We start from the raw sequence: 26,921 nt of genomic DNA on the forward strand, positions 1-26,921 counted from the left end.
AAATTATAAACCTTCCACTTAAGAACTATTCTTATAGAAAATGAACTCCGTTGATATTACAGAGACTGGTTATTGAACATCTATGTTATCCTCTATCTGATGAGGAAAGCAAGTTGATCTTGTGTATTTAGAGACATTTCGAGAAACTTGTGATATATAATTATTTGGAATTTTTTTTTTCAGACATGACATGACAGCTGCTTCTGATTGGGTCATTTTGGAAAGTGAATCTCTCTGAAGCTTTAAGGTTCAGACACAAAATGCTTTTTATTCTATTCATTTCAGCCTTAGAACATAATACATATGTTTTAATCTTTAGTGTTTCTAGATAATAATATTGAAGATGTTTTCTTCTTAGAAGTCACAATGCCTAAGATAATTGTTCCCTTAGAACCTAGCTTAAAGTGAATTTTAAAGGTCAGTCATGTCAACCAACATTCCCATTAATGGGTGATGGCTTTCTAAAACTTTTTAATTTCTCAAGACGGAAACTACAGTTGTTGAACAATTTCTCCCACTCCTACCATCACAGCCCCTTCCAACAATAGCCCTAAGCAATCATCATCCTACTCTCTAAGCTTTTTACCGTTTTTTAAATGTTGTGGCAAAATATTCTAATACAGCTTGCCATCTTAATTGCTTTGAAGTGTACTTTGAAGTGTACAGTGCTATTAAATACATTTATAATGTGCCGCCAACTCACAATTGGCATCTCTAGTATGCATTTCATCTTGTACAACAGAAAGTCTAGTACCATTCAACAACACCTGCTCTCTTATCCTTACAACCTCTAGAAACAACAATATCACTTTCTGTTCCTATAATTTGATTACTCCTAGTCCATGTGAACAATACTCCAATGATCATAGGTATTAAAATATCTTGCTGAAGCATTATCCTCAACGGGGAAAAACTAAGGGCCTTTCCTCTGAGATCAGGCACAAGACAAGGATGCCCACTCTCACCACTCCTCTTCAATATAGTACTGGAAGTACTTGCGATAGCTATTAGACAAGAAAAAGAGATTAAGGGCATCCAGATAGGAAAGGAAGAAATCAAACTCTCACTATTTGCAGATGATATGATACTATATCTAGAGAAGCCTAAAACCTCTACTAAGAAACTCTTAGAAACAATAGACTTATACAGTAAAGTTGCAGGCTACAAAATCAATACCCAAAAATCCATGGCCTTCATATATGCAAACAATGAGGCAGAGAAAAGGGACATAAAAAAAGCAATCCCATTCACAATCGTGCCCCAGAAAATCAAGTACCTCGGAATCAGCTTAACCAAGGAAGTAAAAGACCTCTACAAAGAAAACTACAAAACGCTGCTCCATGAAATCAAAGAGGACATGAGGAAATGGAAACATATACCCTGCTCGTGGATAGGGAGAATCAATGTTGTCAAAATGGCAATACTCCCCAAAGCATTATACAGATTCAACGCGATCCCTATAAGTATACCCATGACATTCTTCAAAGAAATGGATCAAGCAATTCTAAAATTCATATGGAACAACAGACGTCCAAGGATAGCTAAAACAATTCTTGGGAAAAAGACAATGGGAGGTATCACCCTCCCCAACCTCAATCTTTACTACAAAGCAGTAACAATTAAAACAGCATGGTACTGGAACAAACGCAGAGCTGTAGACCAATGGAACAGGGTGGAATACCCTTACACACAACCCCAAATGTATGATCATCTAATCTTTGATAAGGGAGCAAGAGATGTGAAGTGGAGCAAGGAAAGCCTCTTTAACAAATGGTGCTGGCACAACTGACAACCACATGCAAAAAAATGGGCGTAGACCTTGACCTGACACCATGCACAAAAGTCAGATCAAAATGGATTAAAGACCTCAACATTAGACCACAAACCATAAGGTACATTGAAGACAAGGTCGGCAAAACCCTCCACGATATTGAAGATAAAGGTATCTTCAAAGGTGACACAGAACTAAGCAATCTAGTAAAAACAGAGATCAACAAATGGGACTACATTAAACTAAAAAGCTTTTGCACCGCAAAAGATACAGTGACCAGAACCCAAAGACTATCTACAGAATGGGAAAGGATATTTACACAATACCCATCAGATAAGGGGTTGATATCAATGGTATATAAAGCACTGGTTGAACTCTACAAGAAGAAAACATCCAACCCCATCAAAAAATGGGGCGAAGAAATGAACAGAAACTTTACCAAAGAAGAAATACGAATGGCCAAAAGGCACATGAAAAAGTGCTCTACATCACTAATCATCAGAGAGATGCAGATCAAAACAACCACAAGATACCACCTCACACCACAGAGACTAGCGCACATCCAAAAGAACAAAAGGAACCGATGTTGGAGAGGATGTGGCGAGAAAGGGACCCTTCTACACTGCTGGTGGGAATGCCCACTGGTTCAGCCCTTCTGGAAAACAATATGGACGATTCTCAAAAAATTAGAAATTGAGCTCCCATTTGACCCAGCAATACCACTGCTGGGAATATATCCCAGAGAGGCAAAAAAGTATAATCGAAATGGCATCTGCACATGTATGTTCATCGCAGCACTGTTTACAATAGCCAGAATCTGGAAAAAACCCGAATGCCCTAGAATGGATGACTGGTTGAGGAAACTTTGGTACATCTATACAATGGAATACTATGCAGCTGTTAGAAAAAAGGAGGTCACAAATTTTTTATTTAAGTGGATCGGCATGAAAAGTTTCATGCTAAGTGAAATGAGTCAGAAAGAGAGAGACGGACATAGAAAGATTGCACTCATCTATGACATATAGAATAACAGAGTGGGAGACTAACACCCAAGAATTGTAGAAACAACTACCAGGAGGTTGACTCCATGGCTAGGAGGCTGGCCTTACATTCTGGGGAAAGGGCAACTCAGAGAAGGGATCACCAACTATAATGTAGTCGAAGGCCATGTGGGAGAAGGGAGTTGCGGGCTGAATGAGGGCTAGAGACTGAGCACAGTGGCCACTCAACACCTTTATTGCAAACCACAATAGCTAATTAGAGGGAGAGAACAGAAGGGAATGCCCTGCCACAGTGACAGGGTGGGGTGGGGGGGGGAGATGGGATTGGGGAGGATGGGAGGGATGCTGAGTTTACTGGTGGTGGAATATGGGCACTGGTGAAGGGATGGGTTCCCGAACTTTGTATGGGGGAAGCATAAGCACAGATGTGTATAAATCCGTAACTGTACCCTCATGGTGATTCATTAATTAAAAATAAATAAATTTATTAAAAAATAAAAAAATAAATAAAAAGGAAAAAAAAATATCTTGCTGATAGGGCGTTTGCCTTGCACGCGGCTGACCTGGGTTCAATTCTCAGCATCCATCCCATATGGTCCCCTGAGCACCACCAGGGGTAATTCCTGAATGCAGAGCCAGGAGTGTGCATCACCGGGTGTGACCCAAAAAGCAAGTATATATATATATATATATATATATATATATATATATGCAGACTTTCCACTTGTATCCATCCTCATCTTCTCTTATCTGTCGTCTCAACAGTAACCTTACTTAAGGGCATGGGTAGTATTGAATTATTATTTTTATTTTCATTTGTCTAGTGATTGGTGATATTAAACACCTGGTACTTATTGTCTGTTTGAATATTTTCTTTGGAAATATATCTATATGAATCTTTTGCCTACTTAAAATTGGGTTAATTGTTTCTTATTATTCAGTTTTTTACAATTTCTATATACTCTGGATATTGGACTGGAGCCATAGCACAGCAGGTAGGGCGTTTGCCTTGCATGCAGCAGACCTGGGTTCGATTCCTCTGCCCTTCTCGGAGAGCCCGGCAAGCTACCGAGAGTATCCTGCTCACATGACAGAGCCTGGCAAGCTACCCGTGGCATACTCGATATGCCAAAAACAGTAACAACAAGTCTCACAATGGAGACATTACTGGTGCCCACTTGAGCAAATCGATGAACATCAGGATGACGGTGCCACAGTGCCACAGTGCTACAGTGCTACTCTGGGTATTAATAATTTATTAAATATATGACTTTCAAATGCATTCTCCTAGTTTGTGAGTTACTTTTTACTCTTTTGGTAGACACTTTTTAATGCAAATTTTTTATTTTCATGAAATATAGTTCCTCTATTTTTCCTTTTTCCTCAAGGCTTACTACTGGTTCTTCTCTCAGGGATAGCTCCTGGTGGTGCTCAGGGGAGCATATAAGAAGACGGGAATTGAACACAGCTTGACTGGGTCCAAGGCAAGCACCCTTCCTACTGTACTATCACTCTTCTTCTACAAAGGTGTTTTTTTAAAATGTTGTATGTTAGATTTTATTATTAAACTGATAACAACAGATACTACACTTGACATTAGCCAAAAGGCCAAGAAGCGATGAAGGAACCGCCAGAGGAACCCAGGTGTGTGGGACTCAGGGCTGAGATCTCCTAGCCTGCTCGGATCGGGACTGAGCCTCTTTCACCCATACCCCCCATTTTCCAGTAGCTAGGCAGTCACACCCAGAAACTGCCCCCGGCGCTGTGTAATGCCATCAATGGCCAACATCCAGAGACTATAAAACCAAGCTCCCGGAAGCAGAGCCGCATTTGCGGCTGCATAACGTTTTATAGCCTAGTTGTCCCTTTTGGAGAACCTGGCAAGCTACCAAGAGTTTCCTGCCCGCATGGGAGAGCAAGGCAAACTCTCTATAGCATATTCATATGCCAAAACCAGTAACAATGATGGGTCTCATTCCCCTGACCCTGAAAGAGCCTCCAATGCAGCACCATTGGGAAGAATGAGTAAAGAGCGGCTTCTAAAATCTCAGGGCTAGGACAAATGGAGACGTTACTGAGACTGCTTGAGAAAATCAACGATCAATGGGATGATACTGATGATAGACTCTATTAAGGACAATAGAGTGGTCAAGTCTTGGGAAGCAAAAGTCCGCTCTCCTCTTACACTCATCAGATCACGTATACCACAATCTACTGTACTGAATTTAGTATCAGCATTCTATGAGAAGCACCATGTCTGTGAAGGCCTAGGAATTATTTCATATAAAGAACATTAGAAGAAATATAAAATATTTTAACATAAATAATTATAGTCATCCATTAATATTTAAATATAAAGAATTATAGCCATCTATTTGTTCATTTATTGTTCATTCATTTGTTCATACATTTGATCAATGAATTTCCTATTATTATCAGGAATTCTCTCCTGTGTATATCTGGCATTTTTCTTGCCTTCTCCAACCCCAACCCCAGCTCCAAGTCTTCTGGGCTAGGAAAAAAAAACTGAATCCAAATGAAGTGCTTGTAAATAACTCTTGTAACCTTAAAAAGTCTTCACAGTTAGGGGGCCAGAGTACAGCAGGTAGGGCATTTGCCTTGCATGCAGCCGACCAGGGTTCAATCCCCAGCATCCTGTATGGTCCCCCATGCACTGCCAGAAGTAATTCCTGAGTGCAGAGCCAGGAGTAACCCCTGATCATCGCTGGGTATGACCCAAAAAGCAAAAATAAAATAAGATAAAAAGTCTCCTCGGTAAGACTTTTATCTCAGTCAAAACAAAATAGTCATGTTATTTATTTATCAAAATCAAAATCAGATCAAAGTTCTGGATGGATTCAATAGATTCTATTAAGACCCTGTAAAAAAGAAGTAATAGACTTGGATAGGATGTTTGCAAATGTCTTATCTGATAAAAGACATTTTAAAAATTTTATTTTATTTTTAAAAAGTTATTCACAATGATTCACCACATTTAATATTCCAGTATCAATCCCACCACCATTAAATTTCCCATCACCATTATTTCCAACCTTTCCAACCACCATCAAACCTGCCCCAACAATAAGCCCCAAATGATTTATTTTGCATTGTCTAACATGATTAATTCGCTAAAAATGATCTCTGCAGGACAAAGTGTGTGAAGATTGCTGTATCTTACCCTGGAGCCACCAAGCCCTTGTATAAGAGACGACTACTACATTGTTACAAGCTAAACCTGTGTGTTTACATTTTCTTAATCCAGACTGGTTGTCCTCTACTCTACATCCCATCCAATATGGTGTGCTACTCCTGGAACACTAGTAGTGTGGAGAATGAGATGTCGCTTGCTCCAGAAATTCTAGAATTTTGATGGGGTGACACAGCTGGAGTTAAATTTTTAAGTGGTGACTTTGGTGCCCAGAAGGATCTCTGCAACTTAATGATCTCTTTCAAGATTTATTTTTGAGTCTCTAGATCAAGGCTGATTAATGAGCCTATATGGCACCATTGGCAGCTCATAGATGTGACTACCAGGCTTCTGGAAGAGCCTGGAGATTTCAGTGACAAACCGGAATCCTGAGTTTTTCAATAGATTCATTCCTGGATGAGGCTTATCTGAGCCTGTGGACTCCAGCTGTGAGCAAGGTAGTGAATGAATTACGGAAATTTTCGACTCCCGGGGCTCTATTTGGGTGAGTGGTGGGTTTACCACCCCCCTCCAGGGTGCCCCGGATATGAGACTCAGCCTGACATGGAGTCTGGAGGCATCTCCGCAAGTTGCTGATCTCCTTTAAGATTTATTTATAGGTCTGATAGGAGAGTTTTATCCAGAACATCAATCCACCAAAAATTTGCCAAAATAAAACTTGACTAGACACTTCACTACCAAAGAAAATACATGAATAGTTAATAAGTATGTGAAAAGATTTCAGTATCATTGGCCTTCAGGGAAAAGTGAACTAATAAAATACTATTTCACATCAATTATGTAAAATAAAAATACAATGTTAATGTAAAGGAAATAATCAGAGGGAAAATGAAACCTATGCAAGGAAGAAAATATTTGCAACTTGTGTATTTGATATGGGACTACTGTTCAGAATATATAAAAACCCCCAACAGAGACACAACAGAAAAACAAATGAGCTGATTGAAGAGCAGGCATAGGACTTGAGTAGATCTTTCTTCAAAATTATACACATGTCCAATGAAGATGCTCAACAGCACTAATCACAGGTAATTGCAAAGCAGACCCACAAATGAGATAGCACCTCACTTTGGATGACCACTTTAAAAGGAAAACCAGAAATAAAAACAAGTTGGCAAGGAAGTGGAGAAATTGTACCCCTGGGCAATGTTGATGGGATGGGAAACAGTATAGCCACTATGGAAAACTGCACAGAATCTCATCAGAAATATATTTACTATATAATATAGCAACCTCAGTTCTGGACATTTGTCAAGAGAATTAAAATGGGAGCATCCTAAAGTGGTATTTGCACACTCATATTCATTGCAGCACTCTTCATGGCAGCCAAGATGCAGAAGGAACCCAGTATCCAATGATAAGTGAATACATAAAGAAAATGCAACTTATACATTTTTGGAGGTCATTCTCTTGGTGCTAAGAGGCTGTTCCTGCTCTCCCTGGCTTTGTACTCAGGAGTGAATCTTGGTAGTAATGGGGGAACCATACGTGGAGCAGAGATTGGAACAGAGGTTAGCTATATGCAAGATCCTTACTTCCTGCTTTCTTTCTTTGGCCTCCATGGGTTTTGGTTTTGCAAGATGAAACTTGCAGGTGTGTTATACAGTCGTGTACGTATGACAAGCAATAATATAATCCACACTAAAAATGGGTAAGATAGGACTTGGGGAGATAATCTAATGCATGTGCCTTAACTTAGCATGCACTGCTGGGTATGAGCCCAGCGCACCTCATGGCCCAAGCATTCCTTATTCTCTGTTCTTCCATCAATATTCTGGCCTGGTTGGCCAACAGTTACCAGGAATGGTCCTGGGGCCTCCTCAGCACCATTTGAGAGACCCTACTGCCCAAGAAGGCCTCCACTACCCAGCCGCCACCACGCTCCAGGCTGCTTTCCGGATGCTTGGGCCAAGCCTCATGCATGAGTAAAGTCCCACAGAACCAGGTAAAGCAGAACTTTGTGACCTTGGACTCCAGGCTCAATGGGACCCGGAAACAGAGATCCTCTGCTTGCTTCCTCCAAACTCTTCCACTACCCAGTCGCTGTCACGCTCCAGGCCACTTTCAGGATGGCAGGGCCACTTCACGCCCACTTGACACATCATAAGACACTTAATACCCATTTTCCATAATTATCACATCATATTTGATGGGGTTCAAATATGGTGTGAACCATGGGAACACCTGTAAAGGCAATTAGAGGTCGCCCTAAAAGCCTCCATCCCTCTCGGAGAGCCCAGCAAGCTACTGAGTGTATTCCGCCCACATGGCAGAGCCTGGCAAGCTACCCAGGGCATATTAGATATGCCAAAAACAGTAAAAATAATGTGGTTCATTGCCCTGGCCCTGAAAGACCCCCCCCCCCAATATGGCACTGTTAAGGAGTGAGCAAGGAAAGGCTGATAAAATATCAGGGATGAACTAGGCTGCCAAAACGAAGGACTAAAATGACTGTCTGTACTTTCAACACAGTATGCTGGCATTGGAAGCATCCATCAAGGACCTGATGGTGCACATGCAGAAGATCAAGTACGACATCATTGGTCTGACCGAGACAAGAATGTCACATCATGCCATTTTTGACACTGGAGAAGAACTGTTCCTTGGAACATGCGACAATAGAGGCATCGGTGGTGTCGGTGTCTGTCAACACAAACTTGGCATTGATTCATTCGAATGCCTAACAACCCGAATCGGATGATTATGATTGAATAGATGTGGCTCACTGCTGGCAGTTTCTATCTTCATCATCTACACACCAACATCCAGCTACAATGAAAAAGAAATTGAGAAGTTCTACGTGGAGCTAGAGAAGTCCTATAGAAGAAGAAGTCCTATAAACACCTTCTACAGATCATTGTCGGTAATTTTAATGCCCAGATAGGACCGAGAAGGTCATCCAAAGAACTCCACATCGGGACCCATGGCCTAGAATGGAACGAACAGGGTGAGAGACTGTCTGAGTTCTCATGTCGACCAAGACCATCCATGGTAACTCTCAGTTCCAGAAGGCTGAATCTAAATGTTGGACATAGGAGTCTCCCGGTGGACAGTTCCACAATGAAATTGACCACATCATATTCAATCGATGGTTTTGCCTGACTGATGTCGATGCTGTCCCAAAATTCCAAATGGGATCGGACCACCGTCTCCTTCATGCAAAATTCTACTTCATGGAGCGGAGAGAAAGGTCTGCAAAGTTTAAGTTTAAGAAGAGAACTCCCAGAATGACCACCAACTGAGGTGGTCTTTGGCACTATTGCGGCATCATGGGAAGTGGGAAGATGCCATCGTTGACAGCATCAACGAGGAATACAGTTGACTGGTTCAGCACCTCCATGACTGCTCAAGGAATGCTGAGAGTGGGAAAGCCACAAACAGATGCCTGTCTTTGGAAACTCTCGAGCTCATTTGCCAACGTGGTTTGGCGCAAATCTTAGGCAGTCACAAGCTAACGTCTGAGCTTGCAAAGTTGTGCAGAGAAGCAATAAAGGAAGACCTCAAATAGAGAAGAGCAGCAGTGTTGGCCAATGCAGCAGAAGCTGGGATAAGTATTCACAACGCTCACCTGTCCTTTGTCAACTATAAGACCAAGATGACTGCCCTCCGACGTCCTGATGGATCTATCACATCTTCCAGAAGGGCAATGGAGAGGACTTCTGTTCGGATCTCTTTGACAGTCACGTCCACCTGCCCACATACCAAATTCTGCAGAATGGATATGTCGTTCCCAGCATTCTCCCTTCTGAAATCTGACACACCATTTCGTTGGTAAAGAAACGTATGGTACCCAGTCCGGACAAGGTCAGACCCAAATACCTGAAGAATCTGCCACCAGTACTCGTCAATACACTGGCTCGGTTCTTCACACGCTACCTGTCTGAATGCAAGGTTCCATCCCAGTGGAAAATCAGCAGGACCGTTCTGTTGTACAAGAAGGGAGACATCCACGACATTGGCAACTATCACTCCATTTTCTCTCAATGGAACAAACATCTCCGAATGGAGCAGTTATGTGTACTTGGGTTAAGAACTCAACACGAGGAATGACTTGGCACCAGAACTGCACAGGAGAAAGAGAATAGTATGAAATGCCTTCAAGAGTGTCGAAGAAGTTGTTAAGAGGATCAAGAACCTCTGGTTTCGGGCACATCTTTTTGACTCCACTATTCTTCCTGCACTAACATAAACCTCAGAGACCTGGGCCCTATGAAAACAGGATGAGAACGCTATTCGGGTATCCTAAAGAGTAATTGAAAGATATATGCTTGGAATATCACATTACACTCAAGTGAGAGAAAGAATCCAGAGTTTCGACCTTCATCAATGATCAAGAATCAGGGACACTGTCTCATTTGCCAAGGCATCGAAAATAAGATGGGCTAGACACGTAATGTGATTTAGAGACGACCACTGAACTAGAGCTGTTACTGACTGGATTCCATGGGATGTCAAAAGATTGTGTGGCTGCCCACCTACCAGACAGTCAGACTTCTTTGCCAAAACCCTGAACAAATGGTTTGAGAGGCTCTTCATGTTCCTGGAGTGAGCAGATGCCATTGGGCTACACTAGCATGCAACAAGGACAAATGGAGATGTTACTGGCACCTGCTCGAGCAAATCCAAGATCAACTGGATGACAAGTGATACAAGTGATACTGTCCAAGAAAACAGAGATAGTAAATCTTGTTGTTTCTGTTATCTGTTTTTGAGTCACATTCTAATGGTGCTCAGGAGAACATATGGGATGTCAGGGATCAAACTTAGGTCTGTTGCATGCAAGTTAAGCACCTTTCCCATTGTACTATCTCTCTAGACCAAGTTTTGTTTCTTTTAAAATTATGACTTTTAAAGAAACAGCATTGTTGGTTCTGGCAGTGGGCAGATGAATCCTCCAAACTTCTTAATACACAAATTACCACTAAGTCCATCTGGTTCCTATGGAATAAATTTCTCCCTCCAAAAAAGTTCACTTAAATTCTTTGTGTTTATTGCTTGAAAATTTCCCTATACGAGGTCCAGGGATATGGCTCCAAGCAATGGAGCTTATGATTGGCATGTGTAAAACCCTGAATTTTATGATTCACCCATCAATTCTTCTTGGCCATTGGGCAAAGCCTGAAGGACTGTGCTGGCCCACCATACCAGACTGAACACTGAATTACCAAGCCTGCCCCAGTAGGCTCAGTATGCCTACAAGTGCTCCCAAGTGCTCCCAAGCAGTGCTGGGTTTGGTCCTTGTAAAATGTTCAGGCCAGTGATGTGGCTTATGAAGCACATGCCTTGCATGTTTGAGATCTGCATTTGATGCCTGGCATGGAACAAGGTTTATTATCCAGGATTTATCTCCTTGTTTTGATTTCTAGTGCAATAACTCTGCATTGCCCAAACCATTGGTTTAACATGTGACATCTATCTTCTCTAAGTTGCTGAAAATAGGATCTGAGAACCAAGGTTAAGATTGACAAATGACCTTGGTCCAAGCACACTATCTATAGTTTTGTTTTGATTACATTTAATCTGTTTAACCAACTCAGGTATTTATTCACTGACACTTGTGTTGGTTATTGACCACATACTAGCATTGTGCTTGGTGTTAGTGTTACAAATCTGAACACACACAAGAACTCACAAACATATACATGCCATCATATGGTGTGTTCCTTCAAGGAGTTGATAGTTTGTACATTGTTAACACATTATTGATGCATTGTTAACTGCATCACAAAAGATTTCAGAAGTGAAGGGATTTCAGAAGTGAAGGATCATTGAATGTGATGTTAAATACTTAAAATAGCAATCGCCTAGAAAAAGCAAAGTTCTCTTCCCCTCAACTCCAACTGGTCACCATTTTTTTAAAATATCTACTACAAACTCTTCTGTGTATACATTTTTAAAAAAATATTATTTATTTATTTATTGCTTTCTGGGTTAAAGCAATAAATAAATTGCTTAGTAACCCCAGCAATGCACACAGGTTACTCCTGGCTCTGCACTCAGGAATTACTCCTGGAGGTGCTCGGGGGACCATATGGGATGTCGGGGATCGAACCTGGGTCAGCCTTATGCAAGGCAAATGCCCTACCCACTGTACCATTGCTCGGCCTCTCTGTGTATACATTTAATTTTACTTCACATTTTTATGGCCTGACTTGCCCTAAACTATTATTTTTAAATTTTAACCAATTGCTAAATGATTTTTGTACTGAACTTAAATATTGAGTAAAGAAGTAGAGATTCTTGTTTGGTTTGAATTTCTATGGTTCATTAAACCCATGGTTTTCATTACAGTAATATTTAAGGGACTAATTATCTCTGAGTAATCACAGAGTACAAACCAATTTAAATGTCATTTCATTACAGGTTAGAAGCAAATTTACTTATTAAATTATGAATGTTTTACTTTATACTGGCCATTGAATAATTTTAAAATGAGCATGACACCTTATTTCAAAGACAAAAACATAGATGTAATAGAAGTAGCTTTTCAGAACTGAATTTATTTACTTAAAATTCAGAAAGTTCTGTATTTTGGCATCATAGTCTCAAATGTGAAATCCAAGTAATTAGCTTCAACATAATTTCTCAAATGTTAGATGCATTTTGAAGCTTAAAGACATCTTAAATAGTGGGGAGATAGCTCAAAGGGGTGATGCACATATTTATGGTCACTAATCTGGCACTATGCCCCACCCCTTATGGTACCCTAGCGCTGCTGGAATGAATTTTTGAGGTAGCCAGTGAGGGGTGGCCCTGAAAAACCCTGGCACTGCTGGTCAGAGAAGACCCTATCTTAAAGGCATGGACCCCAGGTTCCCAGGTCCCCATCCCACATCTTAAATAGGAATGATCAATTTTCATTTAAAAAAAAGTCTCATCTTGTTAGTTGCACAACTGCAACAGAGTATTTGGTTAAAACATGTGTTGTTACAACCTCAAATGTATGATCATCTAATCTTTGATGAGGGAGCAAGAAATGTGAAGTGGAACAAGGAAAGTCTCTTTAACAAATGGTGCTGGCATAACTGGACAACCACCTGCAAAAGAATAGGCTTAGACCTCGACCTGACACCGTGCACAAAAATTAGATCAAAATGGATTAAAGATCTCAACATCAGACCACAATCCATAAGGTACATTGAAGACAAGGTCAGCAAAACCCTCCATGATATTGAAGCTACAGGTATCTTCAAAGATGACACGCAACTGACCAACCAAGTGGAATCAGATAAACAAATGGGACTATATTAAACTAAGAAGCTTTTGCACCGCAAAAGATACAGTGATCAAAATACAAAGGCAATCTACAGAATGGGAAAGGATATTCACCCAATACCTATCCGATAAGGGGTCGATATCAAGGGCACTAATGAACTCTACAAGAAGAAAACATCCAACCCCATCAGAAAATCATGATCACGATCACGAAATCCCGTTAATCACCGATTTCTCAGGCAGGTTCAGTAACCTCTCATTTCATCCTTTCCTGAGATCTTAGAAGTCTATCTCAACTCGGCCCTCCCAACGATGTCTCACTGGGGGCTCTTTCAGGGTCAGGAGAATGAGATCCAGCTTGTTACTGGATTTAGCATATGAATACACCATGGGAAGCTTGCAAGGCTGTCCCATGTGGACAGGAAACTCTCAGAAGCTTGCCAGTTTCTCCCAGAGGGAGAAGTAGGCTACAAGATACCGGGCCTCGCACTTCTGAGAGCTTGCTTTTAAGTCTCTCTCTGGATTTTGGCCGTTGATGGGATTACACACACCTGGGTTCCTCTGCCGGTACCTTCATGCGTGAGGTCTGTCTGAACGTGTGGAGAGGGGCTTCGAGCATGACTGTAGATAGGTTCCAGTGGTCTTCGGTTGCCGGGAGCTCTGCTCGGGGTGGGGAGGGAAGCTGGAGCCCATCCCCTCCAAGGGGCCCCGGGGAAGATAGCCAGGCATGTGGGCAAGAGACTCTCTGCATCACTCTCTTCTGAGAACTTGCTTTTAAGTCTCTCTCTGGATGTTGGCTGTTGATGGGATTACACACACCTGGGTTCTTCTGCCGGTACCTTCATGCGTGAGGCCTGTCCGAACGTGTGGAGAGGGGCCTCAAGCATGGCTGTAGCTAGGTTCTGGTGGTCTTCAGTTGCCGGGATCTCTGCTCGGGGTGGGGAGGGAAGCTGGAGCCCATCCCCTCCGAGGGGCCCTGGGGAAGACAGCCAGGCGTGCGGGCAAGAGGCTCTTGGGCAAGATCAGAAAATGGGGCGAAGAAATGAACAGAAACTTTTCTAAGGAAGAGATACGAATGGCCAAACGGCACATGAAAAAATGCTCTGCATTACTAATCATCAGGGAGATGCAGATCAAAACAACCATGAGATACCACCTCACACCACAGAGAATGGCACACATCCAAAAGAACAAAAGTAACCGCTGTTGGAGAGGATGTGGGGAGAAAGGGACCCTTCTACACTGCTGGTGGGAATGCGGACTGGTACAGCCCTTTTGGAAAACAATATGGACACTTCTCAAAAAATTAGAAATTGAGCTTCCATTTGATCCAGCAATACCACTTCTGGGTATATATCCTGGAGAAACAAAAAGGTATAGTCGAAATGACATCTGCACTTATATGTTCATCGCGGCACTGTTTACAATAGACAGAATCTGGAAAAAACCCAAGTGCCCAAGAACAGATAACTGGTTAAAGAAACTTTGGTACATCTATACAACAAATACTATGCAGCTGTTAGAAAAGATGAAGTCATGAACTTTGCATATAAGTGGATCAACCTGGAAAGTATCATGCTAAGTGAAATGAGTCAGAAAGAGACAGACATAGAAAGATTGCACTCATCTGTGGAATATAAAATAACAGAGTAGAAGACTAACACCCAAGAATAGCAGTATATAATACAAGGAGGTTGGCTCCATGGCTTGGAAGCTGGCCTCACATGCTGGGGGAAAGGCAGCCCGGATAGAGTAGGGTTGGGGACCCTGTGCGAGAAGAGAGAAGCGTGCTGAAAGTAGACTAGAGACTGAACACGATGGCCACTCAATACCCCTATCGCAAACCACAACACCCAAAAGGAGAGAGAACAAAATGGAATATCCTGCCACAGAGGCGGGGGGGTGGGGGGGGACGGGATTGGAGGGTGGGAGGGATACTGGGTTCATTGGTGGCGGAGAATGGACACTGGTGGAGGGAAGGGTTCTCGAACATTGTATGAGGGAAACACAAGGACGAAGATGGGTAAATTTGTACTGTAACTGTACCCTCACGGTGACTCACTTATTGAAAAATAAAGAAAGAAAAAAAAGAGATTTAACTTAAAATTTAAAATAAAATTAAAAAAAGTGTTGTAATTTTCATAGGTCAAAGTGATTGAACACTGAGAGTTCCATACCATTCAGTATAATGACTCTATCCTATCATATAACAAGAGAAATTAAAAAGAAATTAATTTGGGGCCAGGGAGACAACTTACTAGTGCACATGTTTTGTATGCCAGAGTCTCATATTTGCTCCCCTGTGCTGCATGGGTCCCTGAGCACAGCCTGAGTGCAAGCACCAACTAGGAGTAGCCACTGAGTACTGCCAGGTGTGGCTCTTGGCAAAATGTAGACGAATAGCAACAGGAAAAGAAAATTTTTTTAATTTTTAAAATTAATTAAAATTTTTGAAAATTTTAATATTTTTAAGTAATGTAGAAGTACTGCTATATGTTCAGTAATTGATTAAGCTGATTGAATTGGGCATGAACTCCACATTACTTTTTTATTTTATTGTATCACTGTTGGGCTGGAGCAATAGCACAGCGGGTAGGGCGTTTGCCTTGCACGCGGCCGACCCAGGTTCAATTCCTCTGCCCCTCTCAGAGAGCCCAGCAAACTACCGAGAGTATCTCGCCAGTATGGCAGAGCCTGGCAAGCTACCTGTGGCATATTAGATATGCCAAAAACAGTAACAACAAGCCTCACAACGTTACTGGTGCCTGCTCGAGCAAATCAATGAGCAACGGGATGACAGTGACAGTGACAGTGATGACAGTATCACCGTGAGCTAGAATTATGAAGCTTTTATGTTTGAGATTCAGCTATACAATGATGGAACACCTATCCCTCCACCAGTGTACATTTTCCACCACCGATGTCCCAAGTATCCCCCTCCCCCATCCCCACCCACATCTCAGTCCTCACCCTGCCTCTATGGCAATTTCCTCAATACTCTCTCTCTAATTTGGGGCATTATGTTTTGCTCGAATTTTCCCACCACCATTCAAGCCTGCCTGCAGACACTAAATAATATATTTTCCATTGCTCATTTTGAATATCATGAGAAATCGCGTGGCGGTGACTGTAAATGTAAATTTCTAGATTGTAAATGGTTGGGTTCCAGAGACATCTCTGTATGGCACTAATCCATTTTGAGGTTCAATTGGGAGTCTCTGGGCCAGGGCTGTTGGTGCGCTAAGATGGCTCCCAGAAGCAAATTTGGGGCATGACAGCCAGTCTTCTGGGCAGGCAGGGACCCAGGGAAGGACAGCCTGGGTCCTCTGCCACTATGGGCCTGGAGAGTTAGTCCTAAAACCCCCATACTGAGGGACTTGCTTGTGGAAGCTCTTGGTTACCAGGATTCCATCTGGAGTAGTCAGGGAGACTGCACCTGCTCCGTCTGGGGTGGCCCTCTGATAATGGCCCAGTATAGGGCCTGGAGAGATCTCTGGCGCTGTGATGTCTTCCGGGATTGCTGCTGTGTCTCTGGGTCAGGGCTGTTGATGTGTTAAGATGGCATCTGGAGGCAAATTGTGGGCGTGACAGCCAGTCTTCTGGGTGGACGAGAACCTGGAAAAAGACAGTCCAGGTCTTCTACCATGTGGCCTGGAGATTTAGTCCTAGAATCCTCATACCTGGGCCTTGCTTGTGGAAGCTCTTGGTCACTAGGATTCCACCTGGAGTAGTCGGGGAGACTACACCTGCTCCATCTGTGGTGCCCCAATGATATTGGCTCTGTATGGGGCCCGGAGAGAACTCTGGCACCGTGGTGTCTTCCGGGACTTGCTTCTGTGTCTCTGAACCAGGGCTGTTGGTGTGCTAAGATCCACATTACAAAATTCTCAGCAGATTATATCTCAGTGATATCCATCCTAGAGATGGTGGAGTCAGGCTGGGGGTATGGCGACGATTTTGGATTTTTAAAGCAAGTGGCTGCCGGAAACTTTGCTTGGGCCAACCTGCCCCCTCCAATTTACTTCAGTCTGTTCAGCCATGCATGGGTCTGAGCTTAACTGCAGCTTTTGATCTCTTTCGAGATTTATTTAGGGGTCTCTGAAGCAAGGCCGGTAGTAGAGCTTAGAGGGTGGCACTGGAGTTGTTTCATGAGGGTGACTGCCAGTGCTTCCATGTGTATTGGGAAGTGGGGGTAGGTAGCCCATCCCAACTCTGAGCTTGTATAGCTGAGTTGGAGGTGGTTTGTGGGTATGGCTCCTACATACCCAACTTCTGGCTGTTTAATTTCTTGGTAAACTTGGTCCCAAGTTGTTAGGGTCTGGCCAAGAGCACAGCAGCAATTTTGGGGTATCAGGAAGCCTGAAGGCATCATCAGGCTGCTGATGCACTCACCCAGCAGGTATAGGTTGACCTGTTGGTGGCACCATACCTCTGATAAAATTAATTTTTAAAAATTATAAATTTACGGGGGCTGGAGTGATAGCACAGCGAGTAGGGCATTTGCCTTGCACGCGGCCAAACTGAGTTCTATTCCCAGCATCCCATATGGTCCCCTGAGCACCGCCAGGGGCAATTCCTGAGTGCAAAGCCAGGAGTAACCCTTGTGCACTGCCAGGTGTGACCCCAAAAAGAAAAAAAATTATAAATTTACCTTTTTTTTTAACTTTTGGGTCACACCAATCAGTGCTCAGGACTTAGTTCTGGTTTTACACTCAGAGGTCATTCCTGGTGATGCTCAGGAACTACATGGGGTGCCAGAGATTGAACCCAGATTGAAAGGGTGCAAGGCAAAAGTATAGCCCTACCCAGTGTAGAATATCCCAGCCCATTTTAAATAGAATTTAAAGTTTTATATGATATCTGCTAGAACAAGAAAATTCTGTAATGTAACTGTTCAAATATAAATTCTGGAATCCTTTCTATAATTCCTTTCATGCATGCATATTTTTGAGAATTGTAGTCATAGTACAAATAAATACTTGCAAATGTAAAATTTGAAAATGTTATAACATTTATATTTTAAAATTTATAACATAATATTTATGTTTATCACTTTAAATAGTTGTATAATAAACAATATTATAATTTGCTTATTTTGTATTCTTAGTGTTTGAGTTTCTTCTAATTTTTGATATTATAATGGTGTTAGAATGAGCATCTTCTGAATGGCTAGGAAAAAGCTTTCTTATTTTTATATAATCCATTAAAAATATCTATGCCCTATATTTTTCCATTGTTTGGATTTTTTTTAATCAAGTTAATTATGATGCATACTCTTGGTACACCAGGAAATAGAAAACAGTTTCATAAGTTTTTCCCTGTAATTTACCATTACATTCAAAACTGATTTCTTTTATAGTCATTAATTCATAATGACAACATAATGATAATTTTCAGTGCTAACATTTGACTACTAAGTTTTCCATTGAGCTTGTAATTAAAATGTCAGAATTCATTCCTATCCTTGAAAACAATTTTTGCTTCTGATGATTGATTCAATATTCTATTTTATGGATTTTAATTCTTACATAGTATCTTTCAACCGTAAAAGAAATCATCAAGATAAGAAAAATAAGAGTTTAAAATTTTAAATCTGCTCTTAGTAAGTTGATAAAGAAATTCTGCTTATGGGCCAGAAACAGTTTAGTGAGTAAAGACTTTGTTTTGCATGAGGCTAATCTGGGTTCCATTCTCAGCACCCCATAGGATATCCTAAGCACCACCAGGAGTGGACCCTGAGCACTGATTGAGCTGGGAGGAAGCCCTGAGCACCACTGGGTGTGGCCACAGAACAAAAACAAGTAAAACAAAACAAAAAATGTGGCCAGAAGCTGCTCCTTTAAAAAAAAATTTTTTTTACACACTTATAAATTCTTTTTTACACACTTACACCACCAGGCTGTTTTCACTCAGGGCACCCCAGAAGGGGGTTGGTGAGAACCCACCCTGCCCCAACGGACCCAGACCTGGCAGCTGACCTCTACTACCCAACCGCTGCCACGCTCCAGGCCACTTTCTAGACACATTATAAGACACTTCCTACCCATTTTTCATAATTACCACACCATATTTGATGGAGTTCAGACAGTAGGCAACAAACCAAACCATAGAGAGTAACATATATATATACGTATATATATATGTTACTCTCTATGGTATATATATATATATATATATATATATATATATATATATACCTCTCAGAAAACCCAGAAGCTTCTGAGAGTATCCCACCCACACTGGCAGAGCCTGGCAAGCTACCCGTGGCATATTCGATATGCCAAAAACAGTAACGATAGGTCCCGACCCTGAAAGAGCCTCCAATCGTTGGGAAAAACAAGTAAGGAGAGGCTGCTAAAATCTCAGGGCTGGGGTGCTACTCGCCACTCTCTGCCCAGATGACCACACATGAATGGCTCCTCTGTTCCTGAATGCCCATGATCCCAGGGAACCACTAACTACTTTCGGCACCCAGCAGCTTCTTGCAGAAATGCCTCAAGACTGTGAACTAAGCTATGACCCCATGCCGCCGGAGAAAAGTTTTTCTCTCTTGGCCTTTCCTTTCACCAGCGGCATGGCGACTGCCATCTTATAAGGCCCACTAAAGAGAGGTACAAGCTTGCAGTGATGCGATTTCTGGCAGAAATTTCTCTGGACTTAATTACTAAAATATCAGAAATCCAAAACCTCATATGCTCTTCATTCTCAGAAATGGAAAACAAATTATCAAATGATGCCTTTTCTGATTGTTGGGGGGAAATTCCAATAATAATAGTGAGTTTTCTGTTGAAATATTGAATGTAATCAAAGTAGAGAGAAAGTAAAGTGAAAATCATCAACCACATAGGCGGGGGGTAGGTGGGTTGGGAGGCATATGGGGGTTCTTGGTTGTGGAACATGTGAAGTGGTGAAGGAATGGGTGTTTGATCATTGTATGACTGAGACTTAAACCTGAAAGCTTTGTAACTTTTCACATGGTGATTCAATACAAAATAAAAAAAAATTGTCACTGTCACTGTCATCCCGTTGTTCGTCGATGTACTCAGCAGGCACCAGTAACGTCTCTATTACACTCAGCCCTGAGATTTTAGCAGCCTCTCCCTAGTCGTCTTTGCCAACGTTTGGAGGCTCTTTCAGGGTCAGCAGAAGGAGACCTATCGTTACTCTTTTGACATATCGAATACATCATGGGTAGCTTGCCAGGCTCTGCCATGCAGGTGGGATACTCTCGGTAGCTTGCCGGGCTCTCCAAGAGGTATGTATATATCTTTTATGATATATTAAAAATTAATATATATTCATATAATATAGTATATAAATATAATATAATGAAACTATGTAAATATATTTATGATACATATAAAAAATTTAATCTCAGGGCTGGGAGGAATAGAGACATTACTGGTGCCCACCCGTGTAAATCGACAAACAACGAAATGACAGTGATACAGTGATACACATTTACAAAATATATAGGAAGAAGTGGGGAGTTGGAGGTCAGGAGATTCAGGAATATGATGTAAAGGTTGAATATCCAAACCACAGAGCCAGCAACACTTGAAATCATGATCCCAAACTATGACCACCAAATTTAGAAAGGTGCCTGTGGAGATGCAGGTGGGAGGGTAGAGGGTGGTAGGGGAGTAGGATGGGGGTAGAACCTGGAAAAGCTGGTGAAGAAAAATTAACACTGGGACAGGATCTGTGCTGAAACACTATATGTCTAAAACTCAACTATTAATTACTTTGAAAATCATGGTTATTTAATAAAATAAAATTTAAAATAATAATAGTAATAATTAAAACTATTTAAATTGTGAAACCAGGAGTTTGACTATTAGTAAGTTAGAAGTTTGGGTTTTTTTGTTTGTTTTTGTGATAGCTAGTGATCAAACCCAGGGCCTCACACATGCAAGAAAAATGCTTAACTTCTGCCAGGTTACAGATTTTAATTACATTTTTTGGTATATTTTAAGGATATTCATACAACATTGTTGTCTGCTTGGGTTTTACATCCTCATATATGAGAGCATAAAGACTGCTGAGGTGCAGTTACCTGAGACATCATCTACCTTTAGTCTTACCCGCTAACTTGCTGCTGCCAGCAAGTCAACTCTCTCTCATATTCATGTTTTATTAGCAAGAATATTCACCATTATCCTACCTCCAAAGGACTAAAACACATGGTAGGAAGTGGAAAATATTCAGTTTTCTTTATTTTGCTTCTTTAATCACATGTCATCCCTCATTCTCCAACATCTCCCCCACTTTTTTTTTTGATGCGTGAAGCTAGGAAGTTTTTACTGACACTTATTTAGAAAGATGTGAGGGGAGAGAAAGGGAGAAGTATGTATTCAAGAGAGAACACAAGCTATTCCAGAGTGGATAAAGAAACATAGACAAGTAAGGCAAGATCCGTGTTCAAGGGAAAACACGGACTTGAAGAATGAGGCTTGCTCATTCTCTTCAATTGTTCTTTTCTTTAATGAAAGATTTTTATTTGCATAAATAATTTTTCACCTGAATTGGAACAATTATACTATGTTCTATAAACATTAAAAATATTCTCCCTTACCCTAAAATGTTATAATTTTTAAAAACATTTTTATTGAATCACTGTGAGATAGACCATTACAAAACTGTTCATGATTGGATTTCAGTCATACAGTATTCCAACATCCATCCCTCCACCAGTGTACATTTCCCAGCACCAGTATCCTCAGGATTCCTCTCTCCCATAACCCCCACCCCCACCCATTGACTAACTCTTTGGCAGGCTCTTTTCTTGTTTCTCTCTCTCTCTCTCTCTCTCTCTCTCTCTCTCTCTCTCTCTCTCTCTCTCTCTCTCTCTCTCTCTCTGTCATTTTGGGCATTGTGGTTTGCAATATTGATATTGAAAGGTTATCAAGAATATCTCTCACCTACTTTTAGCCCTCAGATCTTGTCCAGCGTGATCATTCCCAGCTATTGTTGTCATACTGGTCTCTCCTCTATCTTACCTAGCCTCAGCCCCACACACACTTGTGGTTAGTTTCAACCATTGACCAGTCCTCCTAACCCCTATTTTCCCTGGCCATGGATATTATTCTTCTACTATATATATTTTTATATACCACAAGGGCTGGAGCGATACCACAGTGGGTAGGGTGTTTGCCTTGCACATGGCCGATCCGGGTTCAATTTCTCTGTCCCTCTCGGAGAGCCTGGCAAGCTACCGAGAGTATCCCACCCGCACAGCAGAGCCTGGCAAGTTACCCTGGCATAGTCAATATTGCCAAAAACAGTAACAACAAGTCTCACAATGGAGACGTTACTGGTGCCCGCTCGAGCAAACTGATGAGCAATGAGATGACAGTGATACAGTGATATACCACAAATGAATGCAGTCATTGTTATCTGTCCCTTTCCTTCTGATTCATTTCACTCAGCATGATACTCTCCATGTCCATCCATTTATAGGCAATTTTCATGACTTAACTTTTCCTGACAGCTATATAGTATTTCATTGTTTAGATGTGCCATAGTTTCTTTATCCATTCATCTGTTCTTGGATACTGAGGCTGTTTCCCGATTTTGGCTATGGGAAATAGTGCTGCAATGAACATAGGAGTGCAGATGGTGTTTCTGCTGTGTGTTTTTGGACCCCCAGGGTATATTCCAAAAAGTGGAATTCCAATAGCTGGGTCAAATGGAAGCTCAATTTCTAGTTTTTTGAGAAATGTTCATATTGTTTTTCAATAAGGCTGGACCAGTTGGCATTCCCACCAATATAGAAGGAGTGTCCCTTTCTCCTCACATCCACGCCAAAATTGGTTGCTTTTGTCCTTTTTGATGTGTTCCAGTTTCTGTGGTGTGAGATGATATCTCGTTGTTTTCATCTGCATCTCCCTGATGATTAGTGATGAACAGCAGTTTTTCATGTGCCTTTTGGCCATTTGAATTTCTTCTTTGAGAAGTTCATTCATTTCATTGCCCCATTTTCTTAAGGGGTTGAATGTTTTTTTCTTGTAGAGTTCAACCAGTGCCTTGTATATCTTTGATATTCATATCAGAAGGGTATTGAATGAATATCCTTTCCCATTCTGTGGGCTGTCTTTGTATTCTGGTCAATGTTTTTTTATTTTTAGAGGTGCAGAAACTTCTTTGTTTAAGATAGTGCCATTTGTTTATTTTTGCTTCCTCTTGCTTGGTCAGTGGCATTTTATCTTTGAAGATACCTGTAGCTTCAATATCGTGGAGGGTTTTGCTGACCTTTTCCTCAATGTACCTTATAGATTCTGGTTTAATGTTGAAGTCTTTAATCCATTTTGGTGTGAATTTTGTGCACGGTGTTAAGTAGAGGTTGGAGCTCATTTTTTGCACTTAGCTGTCCAGTTTGCCAGCACATTTGTTAAAGAGGCTTTCCTTGCTCCGCTTTATATTTCTTTTTTTCTTATCAAAGGAATATAAAGATTAGATGATCATATATTTGAGAGCATGTATAAGGATATTCAACCCTATTCCATTGGTCTTCGGATCTGACTTTATTCCAATATCATGGTATTTTAATTATTACTGCTTTGTAGAACAGTTTGAAGTTGGGGAAGGTGATGCCTCCCATCTTTTGCTTCCCAAGAATCGATTTAGTTATTCCTGAGGGCTTATTGTTTCAAATGAATTTCAGGAGTGTTTGATCAATATCTTTAAAAAATACCATGGGGGATGGGGTGGGAGGGTGGGAGGGATACTGGGAACATTGGTGGAGGGGACTGGGCACTGGTGGAGGGATATAAACAAAATGCAAACATGAAAGCTCACAAGTTTGTAACTGTAACTCATGGTGATTCACTAATACAAAAAAAAATTTTAATGCCATGGGTATCCTTATAGGGATCACATTGAATCTGTATAATGCTCTGGGGAATATTGCCATGTTGACAATGTTAATTTTCCCAATCCATGAGCAGGGAATGTGTTTCCATTTTCTCATGCCTGCTTTCATTTCTTGAAGTAGTATTTTGTAGTTTTCTTTGTATAGGTCCTTTATCTCCTTAGTTAAGCTGATTCCAAGGTTCTTGATTTTCTAAGGCATGATTGTGAACAGTATTGTTTTCTTCATATCACTTCTTCTCTCTCATTATTTGCATATAGGAAAGCCAGGGGCTTTTGGGTGTTGATTTTATAGCCTGCTACTTTACTATACAAGTCTATTGTTTCTAGGAGCTTCTTGGTAGGGGCTTTAGGGTTCTCTAAGTATAGTATCATGTCATCTGCAAATAGTAAGAGCTTGATTTCCTTTCCTATCTGGATGCCCTAAATATCTTTTTCTTTTCTAACTGCTATGGTAAGTACTTCCAGTACTATTTTGAATAGAAGTGGTGAGAGTGGGCATCCTTGTCTTGTCCCTAATCTTAGAGGGAAGAATTTTAGTTTTTCCCCATTGAGAATAATGCTTGCCAAGGGCTTGTGGTAGCTGGCTTTGACTATATTGAGGAAAGTTCCTTCAATTCCCATTTTTCTGAGAGTTTTCATCATAAACAGGCGCTGGATCTTATCAAATACTTTCTATGTCTATTGATACGATTATATGGTTTTTATCTTTCTTTTATTGATATGATGGATTATGTTGATTGACTTGTGAATTTTAAATCATGCTTGCATCCCCAGGATGAAACCCACGTGGTCATGGTGTATGATCTTTTTGATGAGCTGTTGGATTCTATTTGCTAATATTTTGTTGAGGATCTTTGCATCCATGTTCATCAGGGATATCGGCCTGTAATTTTCTTTTTCTGTCATGTCTCTGTCTGCTTTTGGTATTAAGGTGATATGTTTCTCATAGAAACTGTTTAGGAGTGTTTCTGTTTCTTCCATTTCCTGGAAAAGCTTGAAAAGGACTGGCAATAGGTCCTGTTTAAATGTTTAGAAGAATTCACTAATGAATCCTTCTGGACCTGGGCTTTTGTTTGGGAGAAGACTTTTGATTACTGTTTCAGTTTCCTTCATAGGGATAGGTCTATTCAGGTATTCCAAATCTTCTTGGTTCAGCCCTAGGAGGTTATAGGAATCCAGGATTTTATTCATTTCGTCTAGGTTCTCTTGTTTCATGGCATACAGACTTTCAAAGTAATCTCTGATGATCTTTTGAATTTCTTTCTTTTGAATTTCTGTTGTGATGTTCCCCTTTTCAATTCTGATTCGGTTTATTAGGGTTATCTCTCTCTCTTTCTTTGTGAGTCTTGCTAGTGGTTTATCAATCTTGTTTATTTTTTCAAAGAACCAGCTCTTGGTTTCACTGATCTTTTGGATTGTTTTTTTGGAATCCAGTTCATTGATTTCTGCTTTAAGTTTTATTATTTCTTTCCTCCTGCCTGGTTGGGGCTCCTTTTACTGGTTATTTTCTAAGACCTTAAGCCGTGAAGTCAAATTATTTATGTGGATCCTTTCTCTTTCCTGATAAGCGCTTGAAAAGCTATAAAATTTTCCCTTAACACTGCCTTAGCTGTGTCCCACAAGTTCTGGTAGCTCATGTCTTCATTCTCATTTGTTTCCAGGAATCTTTTGATTTCTTTCTTGATTTCTTCTCTAACCCACTGATTATTCAACATTCAGCTGTTCAATTTCCAGGTGTTTGATTTGATTCTCCATTTCTGTGCGTGATTAACTTCTCTCTTCAGTGCATCGTGGTCTGAACAGATAGTTGATACAATTTTTATCTTCCTGATTGTATTGAGGTATGTTTTGTGGCCCAGCATATGACCTATCTTAGAAAATGTTTCATGTACACTGGAAAAGAATGTGTATTTGGTTTGGGGGGGATGAAAAGCCCTGTATACATCTATTATCCCTCTCTCTTCCCCTTCCGAGTCAATACTTCCTTGTTGAGTTTTAGTCTTGTTGATCTATCAAGAGGTGATAAAGTGATGTTGATGACTCCAACTTCCATTGTGATGCTACCAATGTCCTCCTTGAAGTCTATTAGCAGTTGTTTTAAGTATTTTGCTGGTCCCTCATTGGGTGTGTTTATTTTTAAGAGTGTGATTTCTTACTGATGTGCTTATCCTTTGATTATTAAAAAATGGCCTTTGTTGTCCCTTCTAATCTTTTTCAGCCTGAAATCTATGTTGTCAGGTACTAGTATGACCACCCCAGCTTTTTTTTTTAATTAATTTATTTTTTAGTTAGTGAATCACCTTGAGGGTACAGTTACAGATTTACACATTTTCGTGCTTGTGTTTCCGTCATACAATGTTCGAGAACCCATCCCTCCACCAGTGCCCATTCTCTACCACCAATAAACCCAGTATCCCTCCCACCCCCCAATCTACCCCCCACCCCGCCCCACCTCTGTGGCAGGGTATTACCTTTTGTTCTCTCTCTCCTTTTGGGTGTTGTGGTTTGCAATAGAGGTATTGAGTGGCCATCGTGTTCAGTCTCTAGTTTACTTTCAGCACACATTTCCCTTCCCACGTGGGTTCTCCAACCACATTTTACTTAGTTGTTCCCTTCTCTATCTGAGCTGCTTTTTCCCCCCAGCATGTGATGCCAGCTTCCAAGCCATGGAGCCAACCCCCTGGTACTTATTTCTACTATTGTTGGGTGTTAGTCTCCTACTGTTATTTTACATTCCACAGATGAGTTCAATATTTCTATGTCTGTCTCTCTCTTTCTGACTCATTTCACTTAGCATGATGCTTTCCATGCTGATCCACTTATATGCAAAGTTCATGACTTCATCTTTTCT

General features: G+C 41.0%; 1 pseudogene; it reads right to left on the minus strand.

Annotated features, from left to right (window-relative positions):
- Positions 1-4,296: 4,296 nt before the first annotated feature.
- LOC129405163 (U2 spliceosomal RNA) lies at positions 4,297-4,392 on the minus strand (annotated as a pseudogene).
- Between the last annotated feature and the right edge of the window lie 22,529 nt (positions 4,393-26,921).

The sequence above is a fragment of the Sorex araneus genome, chromosome 5, assembly GCF_027595985.1.
Source record: "Sorex araneus isolate mSorAra2 chromosome 5, mSorAra2.pri, whole genome shotgun sequence".
Lineage (NCBI taxonomy): Eukaryota > Metazoa > Chordata > Mammalia > Eulipotyphla > Soricidae > Sorex > Sorex araneus.